Here is a 15,898-nt window from a genome sequence, read left to right as displayed (position 1 = left end):
AGGTTTGGCAAAAATCCTTTTGGTTGGAACTCTAATACACATAACAGTAGTTAAGAGCATGAGTTAGAGTATGACCTTGTCTCCATTCCTGCTTTTTCATCTCTGGGACTTCAGGCAAATTAATCTTTCGAAGTTTTGGTTTCCTCATTCATAGAAAGTGGAAAAATTATGATACATATCTCACTTAATCCACACACTTATATGCTTATATGATGAAGTAACTCATGTAAAGTGTACAGTATCAATCCAGACATAGAGTGAATGCTTAATAAATATCAGCTATCATTTTTTTCCTACAGCTGACAATATTTTTTGAGGATGCTTTTTGTGGTTAGATCCTTCAGCAGGGGAAATATATTACAATATATGTTCCTTGGACTCTAAGTAATATTGGAATTCTGACGAGCAAATTAAAGTGTTTAAAAGTCAAACACTTCATTTGCATATCCTTCAATGTCCTTTGGAAAGAGCTGCCCTCCCAGGATTTTTCACATCAGGCAATCGATTTCAGTTATTTTCCAATTGGATAGCAAGTGTAAGAGATTTACGAAAAGGGACAAATAGTCAAGCCAGCTTCTCTGCCTTTGTCTGTGGTGTTCCCTCAGCTTTGAATGCTGTTCTCTTTTCTGCCTGTCCAACTTCTACTCATCCTTCACAGTCTTTTCTCAAATACAGCAAGGATAGTACATGAGCTTCCTGTGCTCATCTCTCTGAAAGCATTTATCATTGTCATTTAGAGATTTCACCATGGATGTGGCTTTTTCCAGGTAGCCTTTGACACTCCTACCCCTAGATTTGGTCTCATCTCTCTGCACTTTTCCCATCACAGAACTTGGAGAGGGGATGTGACACTTTAGAGCACTGGTCTTACTGCCAGGGCACCTGGCTTCAAATTTTGGTTCTGCCATTTCCTCATGTTTGATGTTGAGTATGTTACATACCCTCTCTGTACTTATTCTTCCCTCTCTAAAATGAAGCTTAGATACTGATCTCAGGAGGCCAGTATGAGGATTAAATGAGTTAATCCATTTAAACACTGAGTTTAGTTAGCCATTATTGTTATCTCATGGTATAATGATTGTTTGCTTATCAATATATCCTTCCAGATAATAAACCTCACGAAGTTGGTACTCCTGTTTGTCTCTTCTTGATACTCTCTGAGCTCAGGAAAAAATAATTCATTGGCATTGGAAGTGAAGCTGTGTGGTCTTGAAGAGCAGGGATTATATTTTACTCAACTGTATATAGTCAGTGCCTAATACATTGATATTGAGTACATGATGAAAGAATGAATGCATATTCTTCCTAAAGCCTCTCCAACATCTTTTCTCTGCCAAGCCCAACATTAACTGCTAATTCCTTGTGCCCCTGGATTCACAGGATTTAGATGTTTCCTTTCCACTAAGTTCCTTTCCATGCACTTATACATGACTGCCCCATTGTACTGATTGTACTTCCATTTCTTTTGAATTTCTTGAAGATAAGGCCCTGTGTTCATACTGTATACCTTCAACACCTAGCAACAGTATAAGTGCCCAAGGTATGTCTGCTACAAAATGAAACTAAAAAGCAATGATTTTCCTTAAAAGTGATTTGGAACATGTTGAGAATTCTTTCTTTTTTTTTCTTTTTTTTTCTTTTTTAGGGCAGAACCCATGGCATATGGAAGTTCTCAGGCCAAATAAGAGCTACAGCTGCCGGCCCATTCCACAGCCACAGCAACGCCAGATCTGAGCCGCGTCTGTGAACTACACCACAGCTCATAGCAACACAGCATCCTTACCCTGATTGAGGCCAGGGATCAAACCTGTATCTTCATGTATACTAGCTGGATTCATTTCTGCTGCACCACAATGGAAACTCCTTTTTTTTTTTGAGAATTTTTTTGATCACTGAATCCCTGGTTCCATTGTGATCTTGCTCCAAAATTCTTTTAAAGATGATTTTTTCTTTTCTTTTCTTTTCTTTTCTTTTCTCTTCTCTTCTTTTCTTTTCATTTCTTTCTTGCTTTCTTGCTTTTGTCTTTTTAGAGCTGCACCTGCAGCATGTGGAAATTCTTAGGCTAGGGTTTGGATTGGAGCTGCAGCTGCTGGCCTACACCACAGCCACAGCAACATGGGATTCGAGCCACATCTGTGACCTGAACCACAGCTCACAGCAATGCCGGATACTTAACCCACTGAGCAAGGCCAGGGATCAAACCTGTGTCCTCATGGATACTAGTCAGGTTTGTTACTGCTGAGCCATAAAGGGAACTCCTAAGATGATTTTCTTTAAAAAAAAATTAGGAACTTATTTTAAAAAATTGCCAAATGGTCACTCTCAAAAAAAATGCAGAAGTTGTTTTCTATTTACTCCTTATTCCCTGTTCTAGTATTCAGAACTACCAGTTGTATTTGTTTTAAAATTTTCTTCTTTACACTGTGTTATGTTTTGGATCTTATTTAAAAGATAATATGTACTTCATCTTAATTTAAGATATTGAACTTTCATGCTATTCTCTGGAGGCATGAGTCCAGCTCTTTATAATATGGACACTGAGATCAAGTTGAACCAGCAGCATCTCAGAAACGCATGTTTTGGCTAAATACAGCATCTGGTGTTGTCTGTGTTTTTATTTCAATAGCACGCATGTCAGGGCTGGAGCACACATTCTTTTCCTGGTTTGTTAATCTGCCAAAATGTCATTCTTCTCAAAATATCTGCAGAGGCCCACAAGAGATGGTAAAAATACAGCCTTGTGGAAAATTACCATTAATATGATATCACTTTTGAAGTTAAGGTACTTTTCTTTATAAGCATTTTGTTTTTTATTGTATCTCAGCATGAATACTTCTCTGTTTGTTTTACTTTCATAAAAGAACCAATTTGTTGAAATATTGTCCCACAACTGGTAATTAGGCATTAAGATTATCCCCAAATTCTGCCAGGGCACTTAGGGTTGTAGATGTCTAGCTAATGAGTCAGACTCATTTAAAAAAAATCATTTGTCATGCTTATTAGAATGAACCTATATTCCTTTATTACCCAGTACAAATTCTTTCCATATCAAGCCCAAAGCATAAAATTAAAATTTCATGAAACTTTGATCTCCTTCTTCATTAATCACCCTAGATAATTATATACAGGTGTCAGATTCTGTCTAATGGCAGATGCTTTCTGACCCCCAATATATAAAGCTGAATATTAGCCATGTACACGTTAAGGGGAACTGAGATGTCTAGAATACAAACCATACTCCTTTCATTATACCACGAGTTGAGGATTTTACCTGCATTATACTTAGGGATAACTTTAATTAGGAATATCTGACAGCTAATCCAAAGATAATGAATATCAGGGCTTAAATGAACAAAAGGATAAAAAAGTGAAAAAGTAGGTCAAATTAATTTTGACAAAATTAAATATTCATTAAGATAATGTTTTAAGACCTTTATTTGAATGTCTTTGTTTGGCTTACATATATGTTACCTGAGATAAGTAGCCAAATAGCAGTCTATAATTCTGTAATCACATGGTATTGCATCTAGTAAAATATGCACCAAAATGCAATGCCCTTTGAAAAGCGTTGTATTGTATGACTGGGTCACTTGTCTGTACAGCAGAAATTGGCAGAACATTATAAATCAACTACAATAAAAAGAATTTTTTAAAAGTGTTACATTGTGACCATTAACAAAGTCTTGTGCAATCAAGAATAGTCTGTTATGAGAATGTCTTCAGTCCATTGACTTTCTTCTGTTATAACTTTAAACATCTTTTCTCTAACTTTCAACCAGCTAGCAACCAAAGGGGTAAGAATCTACTAACATGTATAGTGTATGTACGTATGTATGTATAGTGTAACATACAAGTTATGCCTATGTGTTGCATTTACTCTGTTTTGTTTTTCTAGGAATACCAAAAAATAGAAGCTGATATAAAGATGAATGAAGAATTCCTGGTATTTTGGCTAATGTGAGAACATTGTTCTTAGAAAGAAAGAAAAAAAATCAAACATTAACCCAGTTAGAATTGGACAGCAAAACTTGTTATCATTATTTTAACTTACTTGACAATTTTTTTTTTTTTTTTTAGGGCCACATCAGCGGCATATGGAGGTTCCCAGGCTAGGGGTCCAATCGGAGCTGTAGTTGCTGGCCTACCCCATGGCCACAGCAACGCCAGATCCGAGCCATGTCTATGACCTACATCACAGCTCACGGCCATGCTGGACCCTTGAGCCACTGAGAGAGGCCAGGAATCGAACCTGTGTCCTCATGGATGCTAGTCAGATTCACTTCCTCTGAGCCACAACGGGGACTCCTTGGCAAAAAATCCTCTAATGTGCTAGATATTTAATGTTGAAACAAGCCTTATCTTAAATAGCATAAATTATATGATTACACAGTAATTCAAGATTTGTTCTCTGAGCATTAACTATCTGTACATCACTGTGCTCAGTCCTGGGGCTACAGAGATGAAAGAGTTCCTGAACTCAAGGAGCTCACAGACTATTGGAGAAGAGAGATTAGCAAACCAACAATTATAACAGTGGGGTTTGCATGGAGCACTATAGGACTCCTAATCACAGACAGGGAGGTCCAGAAAGAACCCCCTGGGAGAGTGATCCCAGAGGACAGTCTGAAAGGAAAGTTTGTGTGACATGGGAAGACTGGAGGGAATGGAATGCAGGAAAAGAGAGCAGCAAGGACAAAGGCAGGAAGCCTCAGAAGAGACCAGCATATTCTGGCCTGGCTACAGCTTTGAGGTTCAGCATGTGCTGAGGAGCAGCAAGAGATCCAGCTGGAGAAGGCAAGGACCAGAGTAGGAAATCTCACGTGTCATGCTTAGGAGTTTGGATTAATCCTCAAAGGCAACCCAAGACTGAACCATTTCCAAAAACCTTAGTGATATGGTAAAATTTGATTTTTGTGTTACCAAACCTGTGCAGGTAACAGGAAGTTAGACCAGGGAGGCAGTCTAATAGGTAATTTTTATAGTATTTCAAATGAAAAGTAATATGGTCCTGGGCCCATACAATGGAATGAAAAGCGACAGTGGAACGAAAAGGAGGGAAGAGATGAGAAACAGTAAGTATCAACAGAACTTGTATGTACCTGTATTAACTGGAAATTTGACCAAAGTCAGATTGGGTCAATATGTGAGACATTTTTCTCCCTGTGTCTCTTTCTTCTTTTCCCTTGTTTCCCATCAAGCAAGTTTTGTTATGCCCTAGTTGCCTCAGGGAGGTAGGAAGTAGCCAACATATTTTTGGTCATTGTTTTTCAGAAGCTGAAGTTTTGGGAGAGTTAGGGGAAATTTGCAGACTTGATAAAGTAGGATGCATGGGAATAACAGCTTGTGATTAAAAAATTTATGTATAAAGGATTTCCCTGGATTACAAAGGGTTTCCCCTGTCACCAGAAGGAAGAGACAGGAAAAATGTTCCTGGGTGGTTCTAGCTCTGGACTCTTCATGAGGTGGCCATCAGGATGTCAGCCAGGACTTCAGTCATCTGATGGCTTGATGGGGGTGGAGGATCAGCTTCTCATGGAGGTGGCAGGACCAGAGAGAGAAGTGGTTACTGGATGTGCATTCTGGCATATGGAATTAAAAGCAGTTTTGAGACGAGATGTCTGTGCTTCAGGTGTGGTCCAGAAGCAGCAGAGATCCTACAGGCTCTGAGAAGATCATGTGGATAGGAACAGGAAATGTTCTAGCAGAAATGGTGAAACTGGCATCCCAATCATTAGCGAGTATCCAACACCCCATTATTTGATAATGCTTTAGCTCTTAGGAACCCTGAGATTGTCTTGAATGAAAACTCCAAAATGAATAAGTTTGTTTACTACTCACCCTGTGAAACAGGAATAGAAGCTCCAAGTACATTGGATTGCTTTATAGAAAATAAGAGGCAGCTTTATTTCTTTCCCGTCTAAGTTTTATATTTATTACGCTTTATATTTATTACACTTATTTTGGGGGCTTGAAGAAACTATATTTATTACACTTATTTTGGGGGTTTGAAAAAACTATACTCCTCACATTCTTTTTTAGATTTCTCTGAAAAAGAGAGCGGCAAGAAACATGAGGAAATGGAGAAAAAGAGGAGGCATTATTAGGTAAAATACAAGAAAGATGAGAAGGAAGTTAAGAGGATTAAACATATCCTTTAGCAAGAACCGAAAGTATTATCAAAAAGTTTTTATCATCTGGTAAGTTTTTCGGTCTTTTTCTATAAATAATTCGCCAGAACTATAAAATGCTTTGTATTTTATCATCTCCAGAAGTTTTTTTTTGAAATAAAAGCAATTTTTGTGTATGTATCAGGCTCTGTTGGGAACTTTTTCTTTATAAGTGAATACTTTATGATAAAAAGAAATTCTTATTGTCCATCTGTCTTCCTTCTTAAAGTTGCTCTCTGCTCTGGGTGGGGCCATTTGTCCCCAAGAGGGCGCGGGGTGGGGGGGGGGTGAGGTGGCACTCCCATTATCAGCAGTGACTAGAGGTTCCTGGGATTGCTGAAAATGTGGGGGTACATGCAGTACTTTGGGGATCCTATTACATGTTCTTTGCTGTCATCACTACCTTCTCATAGTCTGACTTTGCTGCAAATGACAGCCCCAGTTTTGCACAAACCCTTTAAAAGAGAACACTTGTTCTGTCATTTCTTTCTCTACAGTTTTCTTTCAAATGTAAGTTCTTTATCATCAAAATCACTTATGAAGATTGTATTTTTGTGGAAGATACAATGGAAGGCACTTTCCCCGCTCTGGAACTTCCATAAACTTGTGCTTGGTTATACTCTTTATAGAGAAAGTCTGGGAGACAGCCAGGCTGGGTGACGTCCATATAAATTGAATCTCTTATTTGCAAGTCCTGGGGGTATAAGAAGTATTTCTTCAGTCAACTTTAGAAAAGCTTTTCATTCTTAAATGCCGCTCTTCTGTCTATAGTTGTTGCATGACCCTGGTTTCTCATTAAATATTTGATTATCTTTGTTTAAGAATTCTCCTTGGACCCGTATAGGTACATAAGATAAACAACAATAAAACATTTTTCAGTTAGTTTGAAGTGTAAATTCACTATTGATTCAGATCTTATAGTTGATAAAAAAGAAAAAACCCTCATATAACTCTACAGACTTTAAAAAAAAAAACGTGGTTCATAACCTATTTGTGTTTTCAGAAACTTCAACACCTTTATAGATTTCTCTTCAGAATTCTGGAGTTCCATCTGAAGACCCCAAATATCAAGTTCAAAGAAGGAGGAGATGCACATTCATTCATTCATTCATTCTGTGAATGAGTATTTCTTGAGCACTTCCTGTGTGTCAGGTGCTGTGGTAGGAGTGTGTCAGGAAATGTGTTGAACAAGGTAGGCCAGATCTTTCCCCCAAGAACTGTACCCTAGGATTTCGTGAGGGAGGTAGTACACAATTAAATGGTATGATGCGAGTAAAGCACTTGCCATAGGGCCTGGAATGTAGTAAGTACTAAGTAAACACTCTTGCTATTTATTATAACTTCAGTTATTACCAAGTGGGTGCAGTTGGGTGATCCTTTTAGGCATTCACTGTTTGGGGTCGGCCTTCCTACAGTTGCTGCACTAAGGTCACTAAGATCATCAGCCTCAATGATTATCTTGGTGTCTGGCACCAGAAGAGATCTGTTTTGGAGGAAGTGCTGGCCTGCTTGTGTGCCCTGAGTCTAAATCAAAGGAGATTTTGCCAGTCAATAATTATTTCCCATTGCCCTGAGGCCACATTTCCATCTTCTAGATGTATCATTAAAACTTTTTTCTTCACTCTTTTCCTCCATCATTAGTGTGGCATGTCAAAACAAGATGCAGCATATCAATCATTTATTTGAGGAATTCACTAGCAGTTTTTGTGAGTAATGAAAATGATCACCAGATTGATAGTGAATTTACTATTGATAATCTGATATGACAGTTGCCTCACATGGTAGCAAGTGTTAAATGAATGTGAAAAGAAAACTGAGATGCCAGCATAAGCAACAATGGAGTGATAAAGTTTAATCATAATACTGTAATTTATGATCAAACATTTCTCACCATGGTTAAGGATCTAGATAAGAAGTTATCGACTAAGAATTTCTAGAACATGGATTGGAACCCATAGCCTAATATCATAGTCATGAAAATTAATAGTGAGGTAAAATAACCTGTAGAGTTTATCTGATATTTTAACTTTAATCTGTTTTATATTTAATTTTATTAATATAGTTGTTTAGTTGTTTTTTCAATGAATGAGATCTTTAAATTTAAAAACAAGTGTGGAGACCATTGTGAGTTTGTCATTCTTTTATGTAGTCAAGAAGGAACATTTAAAAATATTTTTATCTATTTTCATTGAATGGAAGAAAAGGCATTTTAAATACCAAAAGGTAGGAAGGACATAATCTCAGAATAAAGAATAGTTCTACAAATGAATCAAATTAATTTTATTAAAACATCTCTACACTGTCTTTATTTTTCTCATCTTTCTAAAGCACTTTAGGACAAGCTGCCACCAACTGGTACTGATCAATTCTTATTTTGTAGTGATTTCATATGAACTCATTGTGTCTTCCTAGCATGATTTGCGAGGGTCAGTACCACAGCAAGTCCTTCTCATTCTCCTTGCCAGTGCCCACCTGCACTGCACTCAGAATAAGGCTCCATGAAATTGTAATGGATTATAGTTCACTGTAAGAATATTCTGCTAATGAGAGCTACATGAAATTGGAAAAGACTACTTGTATGTCAATAAGTTGTATGTCATTTGCGATCATCAAGCAGAGGCTGAATGACTTGTCTGAGAGGGTTATAGAGGGCATTTTTCTTAATCTGGATTTTCTGGAAAAAAAGTCCTGAGGCAAGATTTAAAGTGCTAATGATTTATTTGGGCAATGGCCAAACCTGAGGCAGAGAGAAAATAAGCCAAAAGGCAAGTGAGGAAGGAAGTCTATGCAACAATGAGAAATCAGCTACTTTTTCACAACAGACAGTTGTGAGACAATAGGGCACTTAGAAGGTGAATATTTTTTTGCATAAGGGGAATTTTCAGAATGGGCTTTAGAGAGAATTTGTGCCTAGATTAGTTTGTGGAAGCAAAAAATAGAGAAATTATAGGCTTATGTTTGCTTTGTGGATTAATGCCTTTGCTCTTCTGAGTTTTATCATAACATCTTCAAAAGCTACTCTGTGACACATTCCCATACCCTGTGTGGAGTATTTTGTCTAGTCTAGAAGTGATGGGAAGAGCCAGAAACTCCATGCATGGAGTTTGTCAGCCATGATGCTTTAAGGTGGCCAAAGATGGGAAGGAGTTAGGATTCCTAGGGCAGGTGGATTTTTTTTTGGTGGGGGGGACACCTTGTGGGCACAAGCATTGATGGCTGAGATAGAGCAGCTGAGGGTCCAGGAGACAATTAGCTTTGAGGGAACCTGGGGAAGTACATAGCATTTGTGTTCAAAGTAGTATTCATGTATATTCATGTATTTGAAAGTTGAACTAGATCAATATTGTCCAAGGTCTATTACAAGTACCACCTGTAGTATATAGTTTTAAGTGGACTGTGAACAAATAAATCTTTTTTAATCTTTTTATGGCCACACCCATGACATGTGGAAGTTCCCAGGCTAGAGGTTGAATTGGAGCTGCAGCTGCCAGCCTACACCACAGCAACAGAAATGCCGGATGGGAGTTGAGTCTGTGACCTACACCGCAGCTCATGGCAACACAGATCCTTAACCCACTAAGCAGGGCCGGGGATCAAATCTGCATCCTCATGGGTACTATTTGGGTTTGTTACCGCTGAGCCACAATGCGAACTCTATGAATGAGTGAATTTTGAATGTTAAGTGTCTTTTAATGTGTATCAGGGTAAAATTACTAATACTTTAACATAATAGTATTAGAAATTATAAAATATTTAAAACAACAATGTAAGATTTTTCTTGAAATAAATGTTTTGTAACAAAAATTAGAGTCAATTTAAAGAAGAATAGTAAGTAAATCAGAATATATATTCTATGCAGATATGACAAATGTTCCTGTATAAAGACTAAAGTTCAGAAATACCAGATCAGATAATTCTTTTACCTCGAGTGTCCATGATTTGATAAGTGCCTATACAGCTTTGTCTTTGTGTTAATAAGAGCTGTTAAGATGTCAAAATGGCAGGGACCCTGTACTCCAGTGTGTGAATTTCTTTGGCTTGGATTTGATTTTAGAACCCAGTACTTTTTCTCAATAAAGCTCTGCTAGCCTCCCAGTTTGGTTTTATAGAGTCCCATTTTTTTTCTTTCATTAAATATTCATTTATTTCAGTGCCTTAAAGTGGGAAAAAAAGTAAACCTAATAGTCATTTGTAGGGGTACTTATTCTCTCTCTCCACACTGCAGCATTACCACTAACCAAGACATTCATCTTCATCCTTCATTAGAGTGTGTTATTCACTGAAGTGGTTTATGGCCAAATAGAGTTGCTGGCCTTGCAGATTCTCTTTGGGGTGGTACTGAATCAAATGTGTTCTTGATGTCTAGATAAATCAGTCCTTAGATTTTCTTGGTTGAATTTGTGTTAATTTTCAAAACTAATTGGAAAAACTGATAAAGCCTTATGAAAAAGCATGCTAGTGTGTGGACACTCTAATTCAGACGGTTTCTCATGCAATCCATTTTATCTTAAATACATAGAATGATTACAGTATTTTACTCTTTCCAATGAAACTAAAAACTAAAAGGTATGAAAAGATGAGGGCTTATTTTTGATGACACTACTTTTAAAAATTCTTACAGGAGAGTAAAATTCTGGCAGAACAGTACTGCCAGAATAGATCTTTAAGAAATCGACAGGAGCTGGATCTGGGACATTTTCTGTCAAGCTAAACCCTTCTATATAGACTATAGCCAATGCTTCTTGATATTATTTAAAAAAAACTCCTGGGATCCTGTTCCACTTTCTTTACAGGTGATTCTCATTTAGTGCTTAATGAAATTTTGACCAAAAAAAAGTTCTTTTGATGACAATGCTGTAAGGTTATCAATAATAACAGCTACTATATTAAAACACCCATATAATAAGCACCAGTACTGTATGCCTTATATACATTATTTCATTTAGTTCTCATCATGACCCCATGAAATGGGTATTAGTGTTTCCATTTTACCATTAGTATTAGTATTTCCATTTTAAATAGGAAAAGAAAGCTAATTGACTTGTCTAAGATGGCACAATTGGGATTTGAATTTGATTTGTCTGTTTGCAAAGTCTGCATTTTTAATCATTACTCTGTTCCTACAGAGGCTACGACCAGAGAAAAGCAAAAGCAGAAGAGATCAATTTGAGATATATTACCCTGGTTATTGCCTACAGTAAGTAAGAGATTGGAATAGTGAATAAAAATAAATAAAATTATGAGAAATGGATGTTGCCAGTCCAGGGTGAATTTCTCTTTGAAAGATGACATGAACAAGAGTTCTTGTCTGTATAACCTTTCTCTTCCTCTCATCTCACTCTTATTGGATTGAAGAGAGTATTAAAGAAATCATTAATAATCCACCCATAATTACTCTTTTTTAAAGAACCAAATCTGGTATGATGGATAAAATATTAGGGGGATATAGCCCTGCAAAAACCTTGGATCCAGAAATTAAAGATGAACATCATTTTCTCCACCTCTTTGCTCAGGACTGTATGACTAATTTGAGTCACTAAGGTGTTATGAGAATGAATGGAGATCATTTCAATTTTGACAAAAGATATAGGATGAGAGTCCGAAGGAGGAGAGATGGAGAAAACTGTTACTCTGAGAATGAATCCTAAGAAAATATAGTTGTATTAATATACCCAAGTTAAGATCAGTAGACCCAGATTTTTCAGCACTTTAGCTATAATAATGGGAAAGGTAAATTGAAGTAATTACTATTCAGAATGAAACTGAGATGTTTTGGTAAAAGTGAATTAGAAAGGTGAAATGTGGGACTATATAATCATCACTCTGTTTATTTAACTTGGATTGGCTTACCTAAAGCTCTGATGGCAATAACTTGTTAACTGATATAAGGAAGACCAATAATAAATTATAATGTGCAAATTTTGATGCTGGAGCTAGAATCCTTCCATTTTGAGACAGTGGCTTGGACTAGAAGTACATGGTTATAGAAGACAGAGGAAATATGGGATTAGTCTGATGCTCAAGTAGACCTCATTCTTCTGGGAAAGTGATGGGCTAAAATTCAGCACTGCAGTTAGGACTTCACTACACCTTCCTCCTGGAGGTTCACTGCAAGCCTGTGGAGGAAGCTTCATGGATTCTGGTGATGGAATTCCAGATTCTTTACTTTGCAATACTAAATTAAAGCTAATCCATGTCCAAGGCTTGCTGAATTCAGTGTTTCTGAAAGTATGGTCCTTGGTCCTACTGTCCCAGAATGTCCTTTGGTGTTTATTACAATTATAGATTTCTTGACCCCACTTTTGTGAGTTTGGCCAGAAATTTTCAGTTGCAGGAATGTCTTGTGTCAGATTTCTCAGCAAAAAGACTCTGAAGCAGAATTTTGTGTTCAAAAGTTTACTGGAAGGTTGCTCTCAGGTACAGCACTTGTAAGGGGGCAAGGGAAGCAGAACTGGGTATTGTTACCAACACCTCAGACAATCCTACAGGGCACTTTGGAGCTAGGGCCTTTCAGATTTGCCATGAACTAAAGCAAATGGATGGGGCCTTTGTGTTTTTGTATTGACACTTACTGAGTACAGGTTTGGGAAGGAGTGTAATTTTGGGTGAGGCAGTTTCCCTTAGCTAAGGATAGTTGTAGTTATCCACATTAGCAACCAACACTCCAGGTTTCTGGGGGAATGAGTGCCTCAGTCTACAGCAACCACCACAGTCCATTCTTTACATTACTTGGCTATATGTGTAGCATTTAGTGAGTTCATCACATTTTGTAAAACTTGCCCTGGGCTGGTCTCTTTTTGGGGGAAACTTATAAGAGGAAGATTAGTGAGGTGAATTATAGCTTTAGCTACTGAAACTACTCTTGAGACTGCACTGAGCACTCATTGTCTCCATTCTCAACTTTCCATTCTGAATTCCTCTTGGCTAGCGTCTCTGTTGTCTAGGAGAATAACTTGGTGGAGTGGCCCAAACTCTAATCCCAGGCTCTGATTTCTGTGTTTATCTATATACCATCAAAATTAGGAAAGTACCAGGAGATGCACTGTTCATTCAGTCACCTGGGTCTGAAATAATCCTTTCCTGCGATCACTGTGTAATAGCAGCCCTACCTTTCCTGAAGATCAGGGTCAGTTACATCTGCAGATATGATGACTAATTTCTATGCTATCTGGTCTCTGGGATGAAGAAACTGAAGTAACTGGGTAACAGCTATAACTCAAAGTCTAATAAAACCGTTACTGTGTCTTCTATCGTAAGCTTTTCTCTTCTGGGAAACTAGGTCCTCTAGAATTAAAAATTTTAAAAGTCGAAGGTTACTTTTATCCATTGATACCCAGACCTATGTATTCTACTTTTTAGGAACACAGTACCATGTAATGGTCATTGATTTAAGATAAATTCTGCCTTCTAGATGATGGTGCTTCTCAGAGTATGATCCCGCATCTTCAAAAAGTCTTTCTTCTCTGTTGGACTGACAGCTACTGGGTAGTGTGACAAGTTAAAGAACCAGTAGGCCCATCGTTATGTGCCTGATGCTACCCTTTCTTTGCTTTTGAGTGGGTCCCTTAGTCTGAATCCATATTTTGCTGTAAAATGTGTTGATGGTTCTAACACTCTATAAGCCTGCATATAGTGTACTGGCTAAGGTCATGCTATCAAAATAGGCAAAGTCATGTCTGGAATATATATCCTTTCTAGTCAAAATGAATTATAGTGCTCTATAGCATGGAAAATGTTCCATGTAATCAACTTACCACCAGGTGTCTGATTGTTCTCTGTAAGGTATGGTGCTGAGTCAGGATCTCTGTTTCTCACAGTTTGGACTTCCAGCAGTGGCCATAGCTAGATAAAGCCTTAGTGAGAGGGAAATCACATGCTGTTTGATTCAGTCTTCATCCCTTTAACTATGACAGTGGGGTAGCTGATGATAGAGTCTGGATGATGTCAATTGGTCTGGTCATTTTGCCTGTTTGATGTTATCTTTTTCAAGGTGGTTGCTCTTTAGTGAACATAACCAGGCAGTACAATAATTATCACATTTTTGGGCTCACTCTTCTAGATCCATCCATAAGCTCTTACCTATACTTCTTGTCCTAGATCCTAAAATAGTGTTTCTTCCAGACCCCTGGCCAACCATTCAACCCATTCACCACTGCCCATGAGTTCATCCTTACCTTGGCCATTTTTATTGCAACAAAGTGGTTGACTAGGTATTTCCTCAGATCCTCAAAGCTCTACCCACTAAGAGGATTTCTCTCACTGTTATCTTTCACATCAGCTCTGAGTGGGGCTGTCATGAAGCAACCATCCATCTTCAGCTTGCACATACATCCTGAGCAGACCCATTTTTAAAACAAACTCAGCCTTTTTTCCTTCTCCATCAGATGGTAATAAAGCACCTATTCCACCTTCCCCCTGCAGTCATAGGTGTGAGCTGATGGAGAGGCACAAATAAAATACTGCTAAATGACATGAAAGTCTAGACTACCTGCCTATGCAGCTTACTTTCACCCTCTGGCCTTACTCATGATCTGAGCACTCCCTAAATATATTGTTCCCTCTTATAATATATTGCTGTTGCTTCCACCTATGACTTGGTGTATTTGACTGTATAAAACTAGTGATGAGTAGCTCTAGCTGCATGATTTCTTGAACTCCCAAGATTAGATACTGCATTTTTTAGTAGAGTTCAGCAGCAAGCCACAGTTTTTAAAAGTTGTGTAATTCCTTGCTTGAAAATGGCATGGTCCTGTTCCAGATCTCTAGAGGATGTATATTATTCTTCTATTGGAACTTTCCATAAGCTTCGCAAACCATATTTTCCAACTATATACAGCTCTACTGTCACAGGATCTGCCATGAATTGGACATCACATCCTGGGCCTGACCAGGGCTCTTTCTTGCTTGGAGCCCAACTTAAAGCTGTGTGCCTCTGTGTCACTTGGAAAATAGTTTAGGATAGTAATCCCAAATGTGAAATATGTTGTCTCTGGAACATGCAAAGACTTGCCAGATGATTGTACTTCCTGCCTGGTGATTGGAATTCTGAAGTATAATGATTTTTCCTTTATTCTTGAGGCAATGTCTCAGTATTCTCCAGACCACTGGACCTCTGAACATTTCATAGATGTGGGCCCCTAAACCTCCATGGAGCTTATTTTCCTTCCTTTATGCTTCTTATCAAGGCCTCCATCATGTTTTCCACTTCTTGTTCATCTGGTCTTATTATCATGAACTCATCAACATAATGTACCCTTTAAATATTCTGTAGAATGTTCAAATGAGCCAGCTCCCTTTGAATTTCATAATGGCAGAGGTTGGGAGAGTTGACACTGCTTGGTCACCACCATAAAATTATTTTGTTTTTTATCTTATAAAAAAAATGAAGTGTTTCTGATTTTTTTCATTATATATATATTTTTTAAATTATAGTTGATTTACAGTGTTGTGTCAATTTCTGATGTACAGTATAGTGACTCAGTCATACCTATATACAAGTTCTTTTTGTCATACTATCTTCCGTCATACTCTACCCAAGAGATTGGACATAGTTCCCTGTGCTGTACCATAGGTCCTCATTGCTTATCCATTGGAAATGTAATAGTTTGTGTGTACCAGTTGGTTCTCCATGTCGATGATCTGTTTCTGTTCTTTTTTTTTTTCCCCCCACAGTCTTAGCAACACGGGATCCAGGCAGTGTCTGCAACCTACACCACAGCTCATGGAAACAC

General features: G+C 37.8%; 1 long non-coding RNA gene across 4 annotated transcripts in view; it reads left to right on the top strand.

Annotated features, from left to right (window-relative positions):
• LOC106507825 overlaps positions 1–15,886 on the top strand; it is a 58,944-nt gene extending 43,058 nt beyond the window's left edge. For all 4 annotated transcript variants that reach the window (XR_002335604.1, XR_001304115.2, XR_002335602.1 and 1 more), the window contains 4 exons: positions 3,896–3,957; positions 6,040–6,197; positions 11,294–11,364; positions 15,840–15,886. This is a non-coding gene — a long non-coding RNA (uncharacterized LOC106507825). The remainder of the gene's footprint in view (positions 1–3,895; positions 3,958–6,039; positions 6,198–11,293; positions 11,365–15,839) is intronic.

Source organism: Sus scrofa, chromosome 9, assembly GCF_000003025.6.
Source record: "Sus scrofa isolate TJ Tabasco breed Duroc chromosome 9, Sscrofa11.1, whole genome shotgun sequence".
In the NCBI taxonomy this organism is placed as follows: Eukaryota; Metazoa; Chordata; class Mammalia; order Artiodactyla; family Suidae; genus Sus; species Sus scrofa.
This window is presented reverse-complemented; position numbering and strand designations above follow the sequence as displayed.